At 44.3% G+C, this 18,974-nt stretch overlaps 2 non-coding genes across 2 annotated transcripts; both read right to left on the bottom strand.

Moving 5' to 3' along the window:
- Positions 1-930: 930 nt before the first annotated feature.
- LOC132536198 (U6 spliceosomal RNA) lies at positions 931-1,037 on the bottom strand. The gene has a single exon (XR_009547861.1). It is a non-coding gene; the product is annotated as a U6 spliceosomal RNA (small nuclear RNA).
- A 12,411-nt stretch (positions 1,038-13,448) lies between these two features.
- LOC132536199 (U6 spliceosomal RNA) lies at positions 13,449-13,555 on the bottom strand. Its single transcript, XR_009547862.1, has one exon. It is a non-coding gene; the product is annotated as a U6 spliceosomal RNA (small nuclear RNA).
- Positions 13,556-18,974: the final 5,419 nt, after the last annotated feature.

The following is an 18,974-nucleotide window of genomic DNA, read 5'->3' on the forward strand; positions in this document are numbered from 1 at the left end:
TGCTCTCCACCTGCAGAGGAGTCGCTTCACAGGTAGTAAAGCAGGTCTGCAGGTGTCTCTCTGTCTCTATTCCTCTCTATCTCCCCCTTCTCTCTCAATTTCTCTCTGTCACTATCCAATAACAAACAAAAAAAAAAGATACACAGATTGCTTTATGGAAAACTGGGAATTGTTATGCAAGTACATACATAACATAACTTTTTTATTCATAAAAGAGAATGAGAGCATCATTATGGTACATGCAATGCCAGGAATCAAACTCAGGACCAGAAGGCGGCTCAGGGGGTAAAGCACATGCTTTACGTAGCATGTGGCTGGGGGTCTGATCCTGGACACCGCAAGTGAACACCACAGGCAGGCAATGGGAGGGACTCCGTGCATAGAGGAGCAGTGCTTTGCATGTCTCCCTCTCTTAAAGGATACAGAATGGAGACTGGCGGGGAGGCTTCTCAGCTGTCCCATGCAGGTGCAAGGTTCTGGGTGGGATTGATCCCCAGGCACAATATTTGAGAAAAAATTTTTTAAAAGTCTTTGTATTACTTAAAAGATGTACAGTTAAGAGAACAATATTACCATGATTTTTTTCAAAAAAGCCAATCTGCAGCCCTGGAGGCTGGCACAATGGTTGGAGCTTTGGACTCAAGCATGAGGTCCTGAATTCTACCACCAGCATCACATGTTACAGACTGATGCTACAGTGTTTTCTCTCTCTCTATCTCTCTCTCTCTTTCTTCTCCCTTTCTCCCTCACTAATAAATCTTTTAAAAGAGCTCCAGCATATGTAGAAAAAGGGTTCAGACAGACCTAGGATCCAACACATGCAAATCCTGACCTCTTACCACTGAACCACCTCCAAGCTTGCATTAACTGGTTCTTTAAAAGATTTTAATTATTTATATGTGTACATATATTTTATAAACTTTTTTTTGAAAAAATATGGTACACTTCATGAATTTGTGTGTAATCCTTGAGCAGGGGCCATGCTAATCTTCTCTGTATCATGCCAATTTCAGTATATGTACTACCAAAGCTAGGACTATATTATAATCTTATTTAAAAAGTGTTAAGAGATGGAGACAGTTGGAGTCGGGTGGTGGCACAGCGGGTTAAGCGCACATGGCGCAAAGCTCAAGGACCGGAGAAAAGGTCGCGGTTCGTGGTTCGAGCTCCTGGCTCCCCACCTGCCGGGGAGTCCCTTTACAGGTGGTGAAGCAGGTCTGCAGGTGTCTGTCTTTCTCTCCCCCTCTCTGTCTTCCCCTCCTCTCTCCATTTCTCTCTGTCCTATCCAACAACAACGACATTAATAACCACAACAATGTTAAGCAACCAGGGAAACCAAAAGGAAAAATAAATAAAAATTAAAATAGAGTGGGAAAGAATAGAAAAGAAAAAAAAGAAAGGGAGACAATGAGACCTTGGTGACAACAACAACAAAAAAATAAAATAACCTATTTATACTCTAGAATTGCAAAATGGCTAGGGCAGTGGATCTGTAGGCATTAAGTCCTGAATTCAATCCCCAGCATTGCATGTGCCATAGTCATGCTCTGCTTCTCTTTTTGGTATTAATAAGTAACATTTTTTTTTCTTTTTTTTAATTTCCTTTTTTTTTTTAAATCACAGTTCCTGTCCGGTTCCTACCCAGCTCCAAGATTGGCTCCTGCCTGGCTCTGCCCAGCTCCTATTGCAGCTCCCACCTGCCAGTGCCCTGGCCGCCCTGTTGTGCGCAGGTGGACTGCAGTCCCCCCAGGACTATCCTTGCAGACACAAGAGCCCCAGGCGCCCCCCGCCCACCCCCCATGGCACAAGGAGCCCAGCCAGGCCCAGGCCTCCTGAAAGGGGTAGGGGGTGGGGGGGCGCTGGGAGTGGCCTCCCCGGACCAGCAGTTTGCAAAGTGCCAGACCCTCATCCCAGACCCAACCCGCAGCCTGGCAAATGGCTCAACAGGGGTTCCAGCCAGCCAGCATGGGGCACAGCTCTGAAATGCATGTCTCTTCGAGAGAGACAGAGGCAGAGTAAACACTCCAGTTCTAGAAGTGTGAGGAGACCCCCCAACCTGGACCCACACCCCGCACCCAGGCCTTCACCTTAGTCTGGGAGCCTGGCTCGCCATGTTGCCCCAGGCCAAACTCCAGGTTCAGGATTCCAAACAGCAGTCCCCCGAGGACCTTGTCGTGGGCCACACCGAGGAAGGACAGCGGGCGCACATTTCGATGGGCGGGCGCGCGGAAAGTTCTCTGGGCCTGGCCACTCCCGAAGCCAAGGCAGGCTGGTGGGTTCCACCGGGGTCCCCTCCTGCCCGGGCGGTTGGGGTGGGCTGGAGGCTCACTGCCTGGCCTCGAGCTGCCCGGGCGGGTCCTCACCCTCAGGGCGCTCGGAGCCGCAGGCATGGACATGCTGGGCGAGGCCCTGGGACCCCAGGACCCCTCTCCTGGCTGGAAGGAAAGGGAAGGCCGGCTGCCCAGACTCTCCGACGGGGTCCCTGTGCTTGCGCTCCTGGAAGCCGAAAACAGCAGGATCTGGGGCGCGCAGCCACCCTTCCAGGGTGTCCCTGCCCGGGGTGTGGGGTCTGGGGACTCGCGCACACCTCCCCCGGGTGCGCCCCTGCCGGGGGTGCACATGGCCCTTATCCGGGGACTGCCCCGCTCAAGGCCGCTGGATCCTGGGGGTTGGGGGTGGGCGCAGCCACCTCTTCGGGGTGTGCCTGGCCCGGGGTAAGGGGTCCAGCGGCGCTGGCGCCTCTGTGGCTGTACCCCGACTTCGCCCCTCCCCCCACCCAGCACCTTCCTGGGCGGGCGCGACACCCGAGCCTTCCAGGACGGGTGGCACCGGGGGCCACTTACTTGGAATTGGAGGAATGGCAGTAGATGGGCCGGGCACGATGGACATGACCGCTGCTGTCCAGCACAGCACCGTCATGACTCCCCAGCAGTACTTCCACGCCGGGAGCCTCCGCACAGTCGTGGCCTGGCGCTCAAGTCTCAGACCCGGGCCCCAGCGCTGGGGCCTATGGGTGTGACGCAACTCAACGCAATGCGGCGTGGGGGCGACGTGGCCTCAGGGCGAGGGCCGCAGGTCTCCATGGCGCTGAGCTGGACGCAGCTGGGACAAAGAGAAGAAGAGAAGAAGGGAAGACAGGGGGAGAGAAAGATAGACACACCTGCAGACCTGCTTCACCTACTGTGAGGCCAGGCCCCTGCAGGTGGGGAGCTGGGGGCTCGAACCAGGATCCTTGTGCTGTGAGACCTGCGATAAACCCGCTGCGCCACCTCCGAACTCCCTTTTTTTTAATGTTTTATTTATAAGAAGGAAACATTGAGTAAACCATAGGATAAGAGGGGTACAACTTCCAACAACGACAACAACAATAATAACTACAACAATAAATCAACAAGGGCAACAAAAGGGAATAAATAAATAAAATAAAATATTTTTTTAAAAAAGAGGGGTACAACTCCACACAATTCCCACCACCAGAACTCTGTATCCCATCCCCTCCCCTGATAGCTTTCTTGTTTTTTAACCCTGGGAGTATGGACCCAAGGTCATTGTGGGATGCAGAAGACGGAAGGTCTGGCTTCTGCAATTGCTTCCCCGCTGAACATGGGCATTGACTGGTTGATCCATACTCCCAGCCTGTCTCTCCCTTGTCCTAGTGGGCAAGGGCTCTGGGGAAGCAGAGCTCCAGGACACATTGGTGGTGTTGTCTGTCCAGGGAAGTCTGGTCAGCATTATGCTAGCATCTGGAACCTGGTGGTTGAAAAGAGTTAATATACAAAGCCGAACAAATTGTTGACCAATCATGGACCTAAGCTGGAATAGAACAGATATAGTGTTGAGGGGATTCTTAAGAAATTCTTTAATAATTTTAAAATAGGCACAGGTGGTGGTGATCTCAGTTGAGCATGCACATAACCATGACTAAGAACCCAGGTTCAAGGCCCCAGTGCCTACCTGCTAGGAGGTGGGGTTAAGCTTGACAAGCAAGCAGAGCTGTACGTGTCTTTCTCTCTCTCCATTATCTCCCTTCCTTGTATGAATTGCCTTGTTCTATCAAATCAAAATTTAATTGTAAATACAAATTCCTTAAAAATAATCTAAGCGAAGTCAGGAGGTAGCACAGTGGGTTAAGTACACCGGCTCTCAAACTACAGAGGGTTTCCTTCACAGGCAGTGAAGCAGGTCTGCAGGTGTCTATCTTTCTCTCCCCCTCTCTGTTTTCTCCTCCTCTCTCCATTTCTCTCTGTCCTATCCAACTACAAGGACATCAATAAGAACAATAATAACTACAACAATAAAATAACAAGGGCAACAAAAGGGAAAATAAATATTTAAAAAATTTAAAAATATTTTTATTATCTTTATTTATTGCATAGTAACAGCAGAAATCAAAAGGGAAAGGGGAAGTAAAGAGGGAGAAGAGAGAGAGAGAGAGAGAGAGAGAGAGAGAGAGAGAGAGAGAGACCTGCAGCACTGCTTCACCATTCACAAAGATTTTCCTCTGCAGGTGTGGTGGGGACTCAAATCCAAAATAAATTTTAAGAATCTAACTCAACTCATTTTGTGTTGATGGTGTTAGGGTTTAGAGACAGACTTAAGTTTGAATAAAATCTAGAGACAGGATGTAAAGTTCAAAATCTCAGAGCCAGAAAAAGAAATAGGGCTTTGCCCAGACCCATCCCTGCTACCTGCAGGATGAGACTACGTGAGAGGAGGACAAAGCAGTAGGAATATAATGTCCCTTTGGAATATATATCCCTTGGAATATAATATCCCTTTGGAATATATATCCCTTGGAATATAATATCCCTTTGGAATATATATCCCTTTGGAATATAACATTTTAAAAATAGGCCTACTAGCTATCTTCAAAACAGAGACCCCAAATCTTCATCTGCAATATTCCAGCCTTTAGGTTCATGATGGGTCAACAATTTGTTTGGCTTTATATGTCAACTCTTTTTTTAGCCACCAGGTTTCAGATGCTCCCAAGATGCCTACTGGACTTCCCTGGACAGAAGACTCCACCAATGTGTCCTGGAGCCCCACTTCTCCAGAACTCTGCCCCACTAGGGAAAGAGAAAGACAGACTGAGAATATGGATCCACCTGTAAACACCCATGTTCAGCATGGAAGCAGTTACAGAAGCCAGACCTTCTACCTCTGCACACCATAATGTCCCTGAGTCCATACTCCCAGAGGGTTAAAGAATAGGAAAGCCATTGGGAGGGGATGGGATACTGAGTTCTGGTGGTGGGAATTATACCCCTCTTATCCTATGGCCTTGTCAATGTTTCCATTTTATAAATAAACCTTTAAAAAAGAATAGCATATATAGATAGTTGTATGCAAAAAAATCAGTGGAAGCTTCTTTAAAAGCAAAAAAAATAGGGGCAGGTGGTGGTGCACCTGGTTAAGTGCATACATCATAGTGCACAAGGACCTGGGTTCAAGCCCCTGGCCCCCTACCTGCAGGGGGAAAACTTCACAAATGGTGAAATATAGCTACAGGTGTCTCTATCTCTTTCCCTTTCTATATGCTCCTCCCTTATCAATTTCTCTTTCTATCTAATCAATCAGTCAATACAGACATAGATAATTAAAAAAAAAAAAGAGGCATCACATGCAGAGAAACTCCCCTCTCCCTCTAAGCTGAGGGGAGACATTTTCAGAGTTTCTTCTGGCCTAAACAAAGTGCTGGGTGAAGATTTTGCCTCTTATTTTGTATTTCCTCTCACCTATAAAGGAATGCAAATGGGACAGTGGGGTAGGTGGGGGTGCACTGGGTTTAGTGCACATAGTATAAAAGCACAAAGACCCATGCAAGGATCTTGGTTGGAGGCCCTGGCTCCTCACCTGCAGAGGGACACTTCACAAGCAGAGAAACAGGTCTCCATCCCTCTCTATATACCCCCTCCCCTCTCAGTTTCTCTCTGTCTTAGCCAAAATAAATAAGTAAATGAATCAATAAATATATGGCTGCCAGCACCAGTGGATTCATAGTGCTGGCCCTGAAACCTGGTGATAAGCCCAAAAGCAAGAAAGAAAGAAAGAAAGGAAAAATAAACAAAGAAAGAAAAGCCAAGAGAAAAAAGGGGGGAGTCAGGCAGTGGTATACTTGGTTAAACACACAACAATGCACAGGGACATGGATTCAAGCCCCTGATCCTCACTGCAGGAGGAAAGCTTCAAAAGTGACTAAGCAGGGCTGCAAGTGTCTCTGTCTCTCCCTCCCTCTCTCTCCCCCTTCCATCACATCTCAAGTTATGGCTGTCTCTATCCAATAAATAAAGATAGTTTAAAAAGAAAAGAAAATTGAAGAAAGGAAAAAGTTAAGCTACTAAGAACAGGCTTTCCAGAAGCAGTTTGTTTCCACTCATGTGCTCTGTAACAGGGGACCTCAAAAAAGAGCTTTCTTATTTCAAATGCCAATTTGATGTAGACTTCTGTCATGTAAATTAATTTTTCTATTATTATCTTTATTTATTTAATGGATAGAAACAGCCATAAATTCAGAGGGAAGGTAGGTGATAGGGAGAGAGACAGAGACCTGCAACACGGCTTCACCACTCAAAAAGTTTTCCCCTTGCAGATGGGGACCAGGGGCTTGAACTTGGATCCTTGTGCACTGTAACATGTGTGCTCAACCAGGTGTACCACAATCAGGACCCCAGGACTATTTAAAATAGTATCTTGCCAAAAAACAGTTAGCAGTCACACTCCAACGAGACTGTTCTAGCATCAGGAAACACTTGTAAACACCCCAGCCCCCCACACACACATGCACAGAGAGGCTCCAGAGGGCAGAGGAAGCCAGTCTGACCTGGGAGTGAAGTGGGCAGGGCATACATGTGCCCTGGATCCTTCCACCTCAGTGGGCCCCCTCCCCTCCTCTTTCAACCTTCTCAGTTCAGATGACAGATTTACAAGCAAGATAAAGGGACCAAGCCAAGAAGGAAAGGAAGATAATCGAATATTAACAGGGGTTGGGCTGTAGCACAGTGGGTTAAGCACAGGTGGTGCAAAGCACAAGGATCAGCCTAAGGATACCGGCTAGAGCCCCCAAATTTGATTCTTTAATAAACCAGCCCCCCGAATTACTTAATAAACCAGGCCCCCAAATTTGATTCCTTAATAAACCAGGCCCCAAAATTTGATTCCTTAATAAATCAAAGATACAGTAAGCACATTCAGTAATATTACCTTAATATCATGGACTTCATATCCTACCCTGTGGTCAGTGACACTATTCTGGGTGAAATTGTAGGTCTGGATTCTTTCTGACTAGGTTCTTGTTCCAACCTGTGCAGAGATAGAAAGGAATTCACATTTTAATATAATTACTATCTTTACTACAATGGAAAAGGCACCGCAAATTCTTTTCTAAGGATTTCTATTTCTGAACGTCAGGCACATACAACTGACAAAGAGCAAGAGTGGAAGGAATTTAATTGTTTAAGACTCTTGTTTTCTCAGGTTTACTTATGGAGTAAGAGTGTTTCTTTTTCTCTTTTTTTTTCTACCTGAACTACAAATCCACTGCTCCTGCAGGCCATCACCCCTCCCCCCGCCTTTTGTTGTTCTTTTTGTTTATCATTGTTGCTGGATAGGACAGATAAATTGAGGGTGGGGGGGAGACAATGAGTGGGAGAGAAAGACAGACACCTGCAGACCTGCTTCACCACTTGTGAAGTGACATCCCTGCAGGTGGGAAGCTCAAACTGGGATCCCAACCCCTATCCTTGAGCTTTGTGCCATGTGTGCTTAACCTGCTCGCTGCACTACCACCCAGCACCCAATAGTGCTTCTTCAGTAGTTCCAATTCCAATCAAAGCCAAATTATCAGTGGTACTGGGAGGAAGAGGTAGAGTGGATAAAGTATAGGTTTCTCAGGCATGAGGTCCCAAGTTCAATCCCTGGTGCCACATATACCAGAGTAACGTGCAGATTCTCCCTGCTCCTCTCTCTCTCATTAATGAATAAATAAGATCTTTAGAACAAAAGAAAAGTATCTCTGAAGATGGGTAGGTTGCACCATGGAAGAACTTAGAGCTTCTAAATTTTAGGTCCTGAGTCCAATCCCAAGCACTGCATATGCTAGAGTGCTGCTTCTGTGCCCCTCTACCACCTTTTGTAATTCATTAAATTAAACTAAATAAAAAACTATATTTTACCCTCATCAGTCCGTTCTCCAGCAAGTTTACTAATGTGTTAACTCAAATTTTTTCCTCAAGCTATTTCTATTCAGGATTTGTATCATAACTGTCTAAAGAGAAAATTGGTTTAAAGGTCATTTTTATGAAATTTTTTATGGAAATTAAGATACTTTCAAGTTTTAAAATGAAACATATTATTACAAAAATTTATTACAAATCCCTATAGGTTCAGAAATAAATATCTCTGCCAAAACCATACTGCAAAGTGCAAGAACCAGTGGAAGGATCCTGGTTCTGGCCCCAGCTCCCCAGACCTGCAGGAAAGGTACTTCACAAGCAGTGAAGCAGGTCTGCAGGTATCTGTCTTTCTCTCCCCCTCTGTCTTCCCCTGCTATCTCCATTTCTCTCTGTCCTATCCAACAACAACAACATCAATAACTACAACAATGTTAAACAAGGGCAACTAAAAAGGGAAAATAAATTAATTCATTTAAAAACACCATACTACTGATAGAGTCTAAGGTTGAGGGTCAGGAAAGGGTTTTCCCCCCACTTCATTTTCTCTATTTCCTAGATTTTGAATTACATATGTATGTAGTTTTATTCAAATGTATAAGTTCTACTAAAGTGTATGTATCATTTAAATAAGCAAAGTATGTATACTCTTGTTCTCTTCAGATTGTATAAATCTTTTGCCTCTTAAGTGAGCAAAGTATCATAATATTTTAAATTATAAAAAAGTAAAGGCTGCCGGGAGTCGGGCTGTAGCGCAGCAGGTTAAGCGCAGGTGGCGCAAAGCACAAGGACCGGCATAAGGATCCCGGTTCGAACCCCGCCTCCCCACCTGCAGGGGAGTCGCTTCACAGGCGGTGAAGCAGATCTGCAGGTGTCTATCTCTCCTCCTCTCTCCATTTCTCTCTGTCCTATCGAACAACGACAACATCAATAATAACTACAACAATAAAACAACAATGGCAACAAAAGGGAATAAATAAAATAAATATAAAAAAATAAAAATAAATGCTGCCACTGTCTGGGAGATTGTGCAGTGGATAAAGCTTTGGGGTTCTTAGGTGTGAGGTCTCAAGATTGATCTCCGGCATCAGATGTGTCAGAGTGATGCTGCGGTTCTCCTTCTTCCTCTCCCCTATCTCTCTCATTAATAAATAAATCTTTACAAACAAAAGTAAAACCTGAATGGGGTTGAAAGAGAATTTTGGAGTTGGAAGCCCAAAATAGCCATGTTTTTGAGTTATTTGCAGTAAACCTTGTAGCATTTTAGGAAAAGTGGGCTGCATAACAGTAAGCATTATAATAACTGTCACAAGTCACTTTGATTTAGATATCTTAGTTTTCCCTACTTTTGGCCTTTCCACTTTCCCTACGCTTGTTTTAGCCTGCCGTAGTGTAAGTGACAGTGCAAATAATATATTTATCCCTTGCCTGTGATGGTCTCAGATTGCAGAGGAGCATCAGTAGGTAGACTTGAAGATAGGAATTTGCATTTAAAAACCACTACTTCTTAGCAAACCCCTTCTGGCACACACACAGAGAGCCTAAACATTCAAGTTATTTCTTATTCACAGCGGAGTATATTTTCTATATGTCCTGAGATTTTTACTTGGTCAAGAATAATGAAAAAACATTTTTAATATAAAGAAACCTTTTAAAAAGTTTTTTTTTCTTTTTGCTTGGTAAGAAAGAAAGAAATGGAGATGGAAAGGGGAGATAGAGTGGCAAAAGAAAGTGAGACACATTAAGATACTGTTTCACTGCTTGTGAAGCTTCCACCTGCAAGTGGGGATCAGGGGCTTGAACCTTGGTCCTCTCACACTATAACATGTGCACTCACAAAGTGACCTTTACAAAAAGATGAATATATTGATGTATTTTAGTACGCCAGAGTTTCATACTTACACCAGAGTTTCATACTTACATAATTCTACTGTTGTCAACAGTTGTTTTCTCCTTTTAAATTAAAAAATGAAAAAATGGGGTCCAGGAGGTGGTGTAACCAGTGGAGTGCACATGTTACAATGCACAAGGACTAAGGTTCAAGCCCAAGATACAACCAGCTGAGGAGAAGCTTCACAAGTGGTGAGGTAGCACTGCAGGTGTCTCTCTTTGTCTCCCCTTCTAGATCTTCTGTTCCCTCTCAATTTCTATCCAGGAAATAATAAATGAATAAAATATACAGGGGGCCAGCAGTGGTGCATCTGGTTAAGCACACAAATTACAGTGCATAAGGAACCAGGTTCAAGCCCTTGGTCCTAAGCTGCAGGGGGTAGGGGAAGCTTCACAAGTGGTAAAGCAAGGCTGTAGGTGGTTCTCTGTCTCTCTCCTGTTCTATCTCCCCCTCCCCTCCCTATTTCTCTGTCTCTGTCCAATAATAACTAAATATATTAATATATATAAATGAAAATTGACTTTAAAATTTTTAAAAATGAAATAGAAAAAGTGGGATAAAGAGCATGTGAGAAACATCACAGTACCTGCCATCATGCCTGGTGCTCCCATGTTGTGTTAGGGCTCAACACCAGGTCTGCAAGCATGGTGATGTGATGTGCACTCTACTGGGGGAGCAAGCTCTGGACCCCTTCGTTTATTTATTTTTATGGATAGAGCACCACTCAGAACTTCTGTATGCTGGGGATCAATCTTGGGGCCTTATGCATGTGCAGTATGCAGTTTACCAATAAGCTACCTCTCAGTTCAATGCTTATGATTTTGAGATAGAGACCTAAGCATAGATCTACCATCCACTGAACTTGGCTTGCTGTGTCTGTGTTGCTGTTCAGTGGTGCCAGGAATCAATCCGAGGGACTCCCATATGTAAGGCATGTGCAGAATGACTCTTCGAACAGTTGTTAAGTGATTCTACTAAATAAATCTTATCTGCAGTGTCCTGACAGGTGGTGCAGTGAATAAGACATTGGACTCTCAAGCATGAAGTTCTGAGTATAATCTCTGGCATTCCATAGGTCACAGTGATGCTCTAGTTCTTCCCTCACACCTTCTCATTAATAAATAAATCATTTTTTTTCCTTTCCATTTTGTTGCCCTTGTTGTTTTAGCATTATTATGGTTATTATTATTGTTATTGATGTCATTGTGGATAGGACAGACAGAAATCGAGAGAGGAGGGGAAGATAGAGGGTGAGAGAAAGATAAGACATCTGCAAACCTGATTCACCACTTATGAAGAGACAACCTGCAGGTGGGGAGCCACGAACTCAACCCAGGTTCCTTGCACCAATCCTTGTGATTTGCACCACCTGCACTCAACCTCCTGCACTACCACCTGACCCCCACCTTTCTTTTTTTCTTTTATTTAAATGTACATATATATATATATATATATATATATATATATATATATATATAACCTGCATTCTTCTGGTATTTTGCTTTCGACACGTCTTTCTCTATAATCTTCTGGTAAAGCCTATCTCGAAGCACACGCAGAGCGATTTCTTTGTTTTTTTTTTTATCTGGGAGCATCCTTGCTGGCATTCAACTACAAGCCCTGGAAAATTACCAAGACGAAAGACAGATGGGAGTTCCCACAAGACAAACAAAACAGAACCAAGATATTTACATCAAGCAAACATGAATCAGGAAATTACTACAAAAGGTTAAGAACATTTTAGATTTAACAGGCTTTAGAAATGATACCTAAGGGAGCCAGAAGGTAGCACAGTGGGATAAGCCCACATGGCACAAAGAGCAAGGACCGTTTAGGATCCTGGTTCAAGCCCCCTGCTCCCCAGCTGCAGTGGAGTCACTTCACAGGTAGTAAAGCAGGTCTGCAGGTGTCTCTCTGTCTCTATTCCTCTCTATCTCCCCCTTCTCTCTCAATTTCTCTTTGTCGCTATCCAATAACAACAAAAAAAAAAGAAAGAAAGAAAAATGATACATAGATTGCTATATGGAAAACTGGAAATTGTTCTGCAAATACAAACTATTGTATTTAATGTGGAATGTAAAACATTAATTCCCCAATAAAGAAATTAAAAAGAAAAAGAGAGAAAGAAAGGAAGAAATGATACCTAGCTTAAGATGTAATTAAACTGTTGACTCACCTGTAAAGAAGGAAGCTTCACAGGCAGTTAAGCAGTGCTGTTGGTGTCTTTCTCTCTACCTCCCCCTACGATCTCAGTTTCTCTGTCTTTATTCAATAAACAAGTAAAGTAAAATAAATCTTGAAAAAATACTTGTAAATGGTTGCTCTGATACTGATCTCTTGAGGTGTTTCCTATATGAAGGCTGAATGTAGCAACACCTATTGATGAGGATGATTCTTTCTCCAAGTTCTGCCTCCCAATCCCACCCCAGCACACTCATTTACTTTCAAAGATCAACATACAGCAGGGTATTGTGACCCAAATGTAGATACACACGTTGTCTGTCTCAAGGAGAACTAAGTCAGCTTGACCGACTTCAATCATCAATACAGAGATGTTGAAAATAACATGTTTATATAGAGAGACCAATGCAAAGAAGCTACCCAGTGTCTTAAAAAAATTATAGTGACTGTTCTTTCCTTTGCCTTGGTTCTAAATTTGTTGAATTTGGATTTTAAATGGGCCTGGCCTACTGTTGAGTCCAGTTACCCGCCTAAATCTAGGCGCAGGTTGTCTGTTTCTTAAAAAGAAAACATAGCATAGCATGTGGCTGGGGGTCTGATCCTCCACACTGCAAGTGAAAACACAGGCAGGCAATGGGCGGGACTCCTTGCATAGAGGAGCAGTGCTTTGCATGTCTCCCTCTCTTAAAGGATACAGAATGGAGACTGGCAGGGAGGCCTCTCAGCTGTCCCATGCAGGTGCAAGGTTCTGGGTGGGATTGATCCCCAGGCACAATATTTGAGAAAAAATTTTAAAAAGACTTTGTATTATTTAAAATATGTACAGTTAAGAGAACAATATTACCATGATTTTATTCAAAAAAGCCAATCTGCAGTCCTGGAGGCTGGCAGAGTGGTTGGAGTTTTGGACTCAAGCATGAGGTCCTGAATTCTACCTCCAGCATCACTTGTTCCAGACTGATGCTATAGTGTTTTTCCTCTCTCTCTCTCTCTCTCTCTCTCCTCCCTTTCTCCCTCACTGATTAATAAATCTTTTAAAAGAGCTTCAGCATATGTAGAACCAGAGTTCAGACAGACCTGGGATCCCACACATACAAATCCAGATCTCTTGCCACTGAACCGCCTCCCAGGTTGCATTAACTGGCTCTTTAAAAGATTATAATTATTTATATGTGTGTACATATATTTTATAATCCTTTTTTTGAAAAAATATGGTATGCCTCATGAATCTGTGTGTAATCCTTGAGCAGGGGCCATGCTAATCTTCTATGTATCATGCCAATTTTAGTATATGTACTACCGAAGCTAGGACTATATTATAATCTTATTTAAAAAGTGTTAAGAGATGGAGACAGTTGGAGTCAGGCAGTGGCACAGCGGGTTAAGCGCACATGGCGCAAAGCTCATGGACCAGAGGAAAGATCGCGGTTCTAGCCCCTGGCTCCCCACCTGCCCGGGAGTCCCTTCACAGGTGGTGAAGCAGGTCTGCAGGTGTCTGTCTTTCTCTCCCCCTCTATGTCTTCCCCTCTTCTCTCCATTTCTCTCTGTCCTATCCAACAACAACGACATTAATCACCACACAATGTTAAGCAACAAGGGCAACAAAATGGAAAAATAAATAAAAATTAAAAATAGTGGAAAAGAATAGACAAGAAAAAAAAAGAAAGGGAGACAATGAGACCTTGGTGACAACAACAACAACAACAAAAATAAAATAACCTATTTATACTTTAGAATTGCAGAATGGCTAGGGCAATGGCTCTGTACGAATTAAGTCCTGAATTCAATCCCCAGATTTGCATGTGCCATATTCATGCTCTGCTTCTCTTTTTTGTATTAATAAATAACATTTTTCCTTTTTTAATTTCCTTTTTTTAATTTCATTTTTTTTTAAAAAACCGCGGTTCCTGCCCGGTTCCTACCCAGCTCCAAGATCGGCTGCTGCCTGGCTCTGTGGGGCTCCTAGTGCAGCTCCCACCTGCCAGCATCCTGGCTGCCCCATTGTGTGAGTAGGAAGACTGCAGTCTCCCCAGGACTGTCCCAACAGACACAAGAACCCCAGGCGACCCCTGCCCACCCCCCACCACACAAGGAGCTCTGCCAGGCCCAGGCCACCGGGACGAGGGGGGTTGGGGGTGGGTGTTGGCAGTACCCTCCAGGACCATCAGGTTGCAAAGTGCCAGAACTTCAGCCCAGACCCAATCCACAGCCCGGGCCCAGGGCTCAACAAGGGTTGGAGCCAGCTGGCTTGGGGCACCCCTCTGAAATGCATGTTTCTTCTGAGAGAGGCAGAGGCAGAGAAAACACTCCAGTTCTAGTAGTGCGAGGAGACCCCCAACCTGGACCCGCACCCCGTGCCCCAGCCTCCTTCACCCTAATTTGGGAGCTTGGCTCGCCATGTTTCCCCAGACCAAACTCGAAGTTCAGGATTCCAAACAGCCGTACCCCGAGGACCTCGTCGTGGGCCACACCGAGAGGAAGGACAGCAGGTGCACATTTCAGGTGGGCGGACACACGGAAAGTTTTCTAGACCTGGCTGCCCCTGAAGCCAGGTCGGTGGGTTCCGGGGTCCCCTCCTGCCAGGGCGTTTGGGGTGGGCGGGAGGCGCACTGCCTGGACTCCAGCTGCACTGGCGGGTCCTCACCCTCGGGGCACTTGGAGCCACCAGCACTGACACGCTGGGTGAGGCCCAGGGACCTAGGACCCCTCTCCCGGCAGGAAGGAAAGGGAAGGCCAGCTGCCCAGACTCTCCGGCAGGGTCCCTACGCTCACGCTCACGGAAGCCAAAAGCAGCACGATCTGGGGGCGCACAGCCACCCTTCCAGGGTGTCCCTGCCAGGGGTGCAGGGTCTGGGGGCTCGCGGACACCTCCCCTGGGTGCGCCCCTGCCGGGGGTGCGCATGGCTCCATCTCGGGGAGTGCCCTGCTCAAGGCCGCTGGATGCTGGAGGTTTGGGGGGGTGCGCAGCCACCTCTAAGGGGTGCGCCTGTCCCGGGGTACTGGGTCCGGGGGTGCTGGCCCCTCTGCGGCTGTACCCCGACTTCGCCCCTCACCCCACCCAGCAACTTCCCAGGTGGGCACAACAACCCAGCCTTCAAGGGCACAGGAACCAGGGGCCACTTACTTGCAATTGGAGGAATCTCACTAGATGGGCTCCAGCACTATGGACCTGGCCACTGGCTGCTGTCTGGCACAGCACCTTGGGGAGTCCCCAGCAGTACTTCCACACGGGGACTCCGCACAGTTCTTGCTGGGCGCTCAGGGCTCAGGGCCCAGGCCTCAGCGGTGGGGCCTATGGTGCCACACAATGCCACATCGCTCAATGCTGCCTGGGGGTGATGTGATGCTATGCTACTCAATGTGACAGGGGGCGACAGGGTCTCAGGGCGTGGGCCTCAGGGCTCCATGGTGCTGCTGTGGATGCAGCTGGGACAAAGGGAAGAAGAGAAGAATGGAACACAGGGTGAGAGAAAGATAGACACCTGCAGACCTGCTTCACTGCCTATCTTTCTCTCCCCCTCTGTCTTCCCCTCCTCTCTCCATTTTTCTCTGTCCTATCCAACTACAAGGACATCAATAACAACAATAATAACTACAACAATAAAACAACAAGGGTAACAAAAGGGAAATAAATATTTTAAAAATTAAAAAATAAAAATATTTTCATTATCTTTGTTTATTGGATAGTAACAGAAGAAATCAAAAAGGAAATGGGAAGTAAAGAGGGAGAAGAGAGAGAAAGAGAGAGAGAGAGAGAGAGAAACCTGCAGCACTGCTTCACCATTCACAAATCTTTACTCTGCAGGTGTGGTGGGTACTCAAATCCAAAATAAATTTTAAGAATCTAACTCAATTCATTTTGTGTTGATGGTGTTAGGGTTTAGAGACAGACTTAAGTTTGAATAAAATCTAGAGACAGGATGTAAAGTTCAAAATCTCAGAGCCAGAAAAAGAAATAGGGCTTTGCCCAGACCCATCCCTGCTACCTGCACGACGAGACTGCGTGAGAGGAGGACAAAGCAGTAGGAATATAATATCCCTTTGGAATATATATCCCTTGGAATATAATATCCCTTTGGAATATATATCCCTTTGGAATACAACTAAAATAGGCCTACCAAGGAGGTGACTATAACTTAATTTGGGTTAAAAATAGAGTAGAAAAAAAGGAAAAAAAATTTTTTCTTTTAAATTATTATTCCCAAAGCAAACCTCCTCCCCCTCACCCCCCCCCATAACCAATCCCGGGGGACCACCTCCTAGCAGGCTCCTCTGCTGAGCTTCTTTCTTTACCAAGATTCCTGTCCCACCAGGGAGTACCATTCATTCTAAGTCTATTCCCTTCTGAAACCTCTGGCCTTTTTTCTTTCTAAGTAGCCACCCCTCCCCCACATAGATAATTAAATAATAAAAAATAAACAAATAAAAAACTCTTTCCTTTAACTGCTCTTTTATTACTGTTCTTTTTCTTGTCTTTTTCTTTTCTCTCTCTCTCTCTCTCTTTTTTTGTGGCTTCCAAAGCCACATACCCCATCCCCTACATCACCAAACAGTGTGCTTTCACTGAATTCACTGATACACGTTTGGGAATTATTTTTGGGATGAAATCTGACTCAGAGTGGACTCTCACTATGAGTATCTCTGATCAACTTCCCTTCCTCCTTTAGCTACCCCTAGAATATACAGTGGATAATAGATTTGTATAATTGTCTATCCCAGCTATGCTTGTCTAGTCCTGAGGTTTTTTTAATTATTATTTTTCTTCTTCTTTCTTAACAATCAGCTACCTCTGCTCACGAGGTTTGAGGTAATCTGGGACAGGGTGTTTTTTTTACCCTGCTCTATTTTATTATTAATATTATGTAAAGGCATATATCTTCCCCCCCCCCTTTAGGTTGATCAGAGTTAACTCTTAGGGTATCTTTCATTGCTAGGGTAGTGGGCATCTTATCTATTGTGGGAGGAACTTGTCTCATTACTCCTACCTCCTCTACAGACTCTCGCCTTCCTCCTCCTAGCTAATTAAAAAAATTAAATTAAAAATAAAGTAATCAAAAAAACTTTCCTTTCACTGCTCTTTAATTACAGCTCTTTTTATCTTTTCTCTTTTCTCTCTCTTGTTTCTTTTTTTATCTTGTCATACACTTCTTCCTTCCTTCTTCTTTGCCTTTATGAATTTGTGAATTATTTTGGGGAAGAAATCTGACTCAGAGTGGACTCTCTATGTGTCTATCTCTGCTCTAGTTCCCTTTCCCCTCTTGTTACCCCTAGAATATACAGTGGATAGTAGATTTGCATAACTGTCTATTCTTGCTATCCCTTTTTTTTTTTTACTCTTTCTTCTTCACTGGGATTTGGTTACTATTTTTTCACAGACTGGAGATATTGTTTGGCTAACTGGTAGTGATTAAACTGCTTCAATACTTGCTACAGTTGCTATTGTAATTCCTGAGGTTGGTGAGTGCAATTGTCATAAAGGTATTTAGTACAGTGTTAATTGTACTGAAGACACAACAAAAGAGGAATAACAGAGCATAAAAAAGAAACACATTAAAAATGGGTAGATCAAAAACAAATAAAACTGCTACTCCAATGAATGAAGACAAGAGCCCAGAAGAAACTACAAATCAGCCAGAAGTAACCATAGATAAGAAAAGGATACAAGCAATAATAAACTTATTAATGACAGAAATGAAAACAACTTTGGAGGAAAGGAATGGCAGTATTAGGGAAACAACAGTTGATACCCCCAAGGAAAATACTGATTATCTTGAGGCAATTAGAGAACTGAAACCTCAAATAGCTCTAATGAAAAAAAAAGCTGAGGCAAGGGAAAGCAGACTAACAGAAGCAGAAAACAGAATTAGTCAGACAGAGGATAAGTTAGAGAAAATTAAGAAAGAGGTGAAAGAGCTCAAAAAGAGACTGAGAGACACTGGAAACAACAACAGAGACATATGGGATGATCTCAAAAGAAGTAACATTCGTTTAATTGGCCTGCCAGAGGAAGAAAGAGAGGAAGGGGAAGCAAACATTCTAGAGGAAATAATAGAAGAAAACTTCCCAGACCTGAATAACAGAAAGGACATCGAGATTCAAGAGGCCCAGAGAGTTCCAAACAGATACAACCCAGATCTGAAGACACTAAGACACATCATAGTCACTATGAGAATAAGTAAGGATAAACAAAGGATCCTAAAGGCTGCAAGAGAGAAACAAAAAGTCACATACAGGGGAAATGCCATAAGATTATCTGCAGACTTCTCCAATCAAACTCTAAAAGCCAGAAGAGAATGGCAAGATATCTATCGAGCCCTGAATGAAAAAGGGTTTCAACCAAGGATAATATATCCTGCTGGCCTTTCATTCAAACTAGATGGAGGGATCAAAACCTTCTTAGACAAACAACAGTTAAAGGAGGCAACCATCACCAAGCCGGCCCTGAAAGAGGTTCTAAAAGACCTCTTATAAACAAGAACATCACTATAAATACTTGCAATATATCAGAGCAAACAAAAATTTTTATTTGAACAATGGCACTACAATACATTAAATCCATAATATCAATAAAGGTCAATGGTTTAAACTCACCCATCAAAAGGCACAGAGTAGGGGATGAATCAGAAAGCATAACCCAACCATATGCTGCTAGCAAGAATCACATCTGTCACAACAAGATAAACACAGACTTAAAGTGAAAGGATGGAAAACTATCATACAGGCTAACAGAC

The sequence above is a fragment of the Erinaceus europaeus genome (assembly GCF_950295315.1).
Source record: "Erinaceus europaeus chromosome 6 unlocalized genomic scaffold, mEriEur2.1 SUPER_6_unloc_45, whole genome shotgun sequence".
In the NCBI taxonomy this organism is placed as follows: Eukaryota; Metazoa; Chordata; class Mammalia; order Eulipotyphla; family Erinaceidae; genus Erinaceus; species Erinaceus europaeus.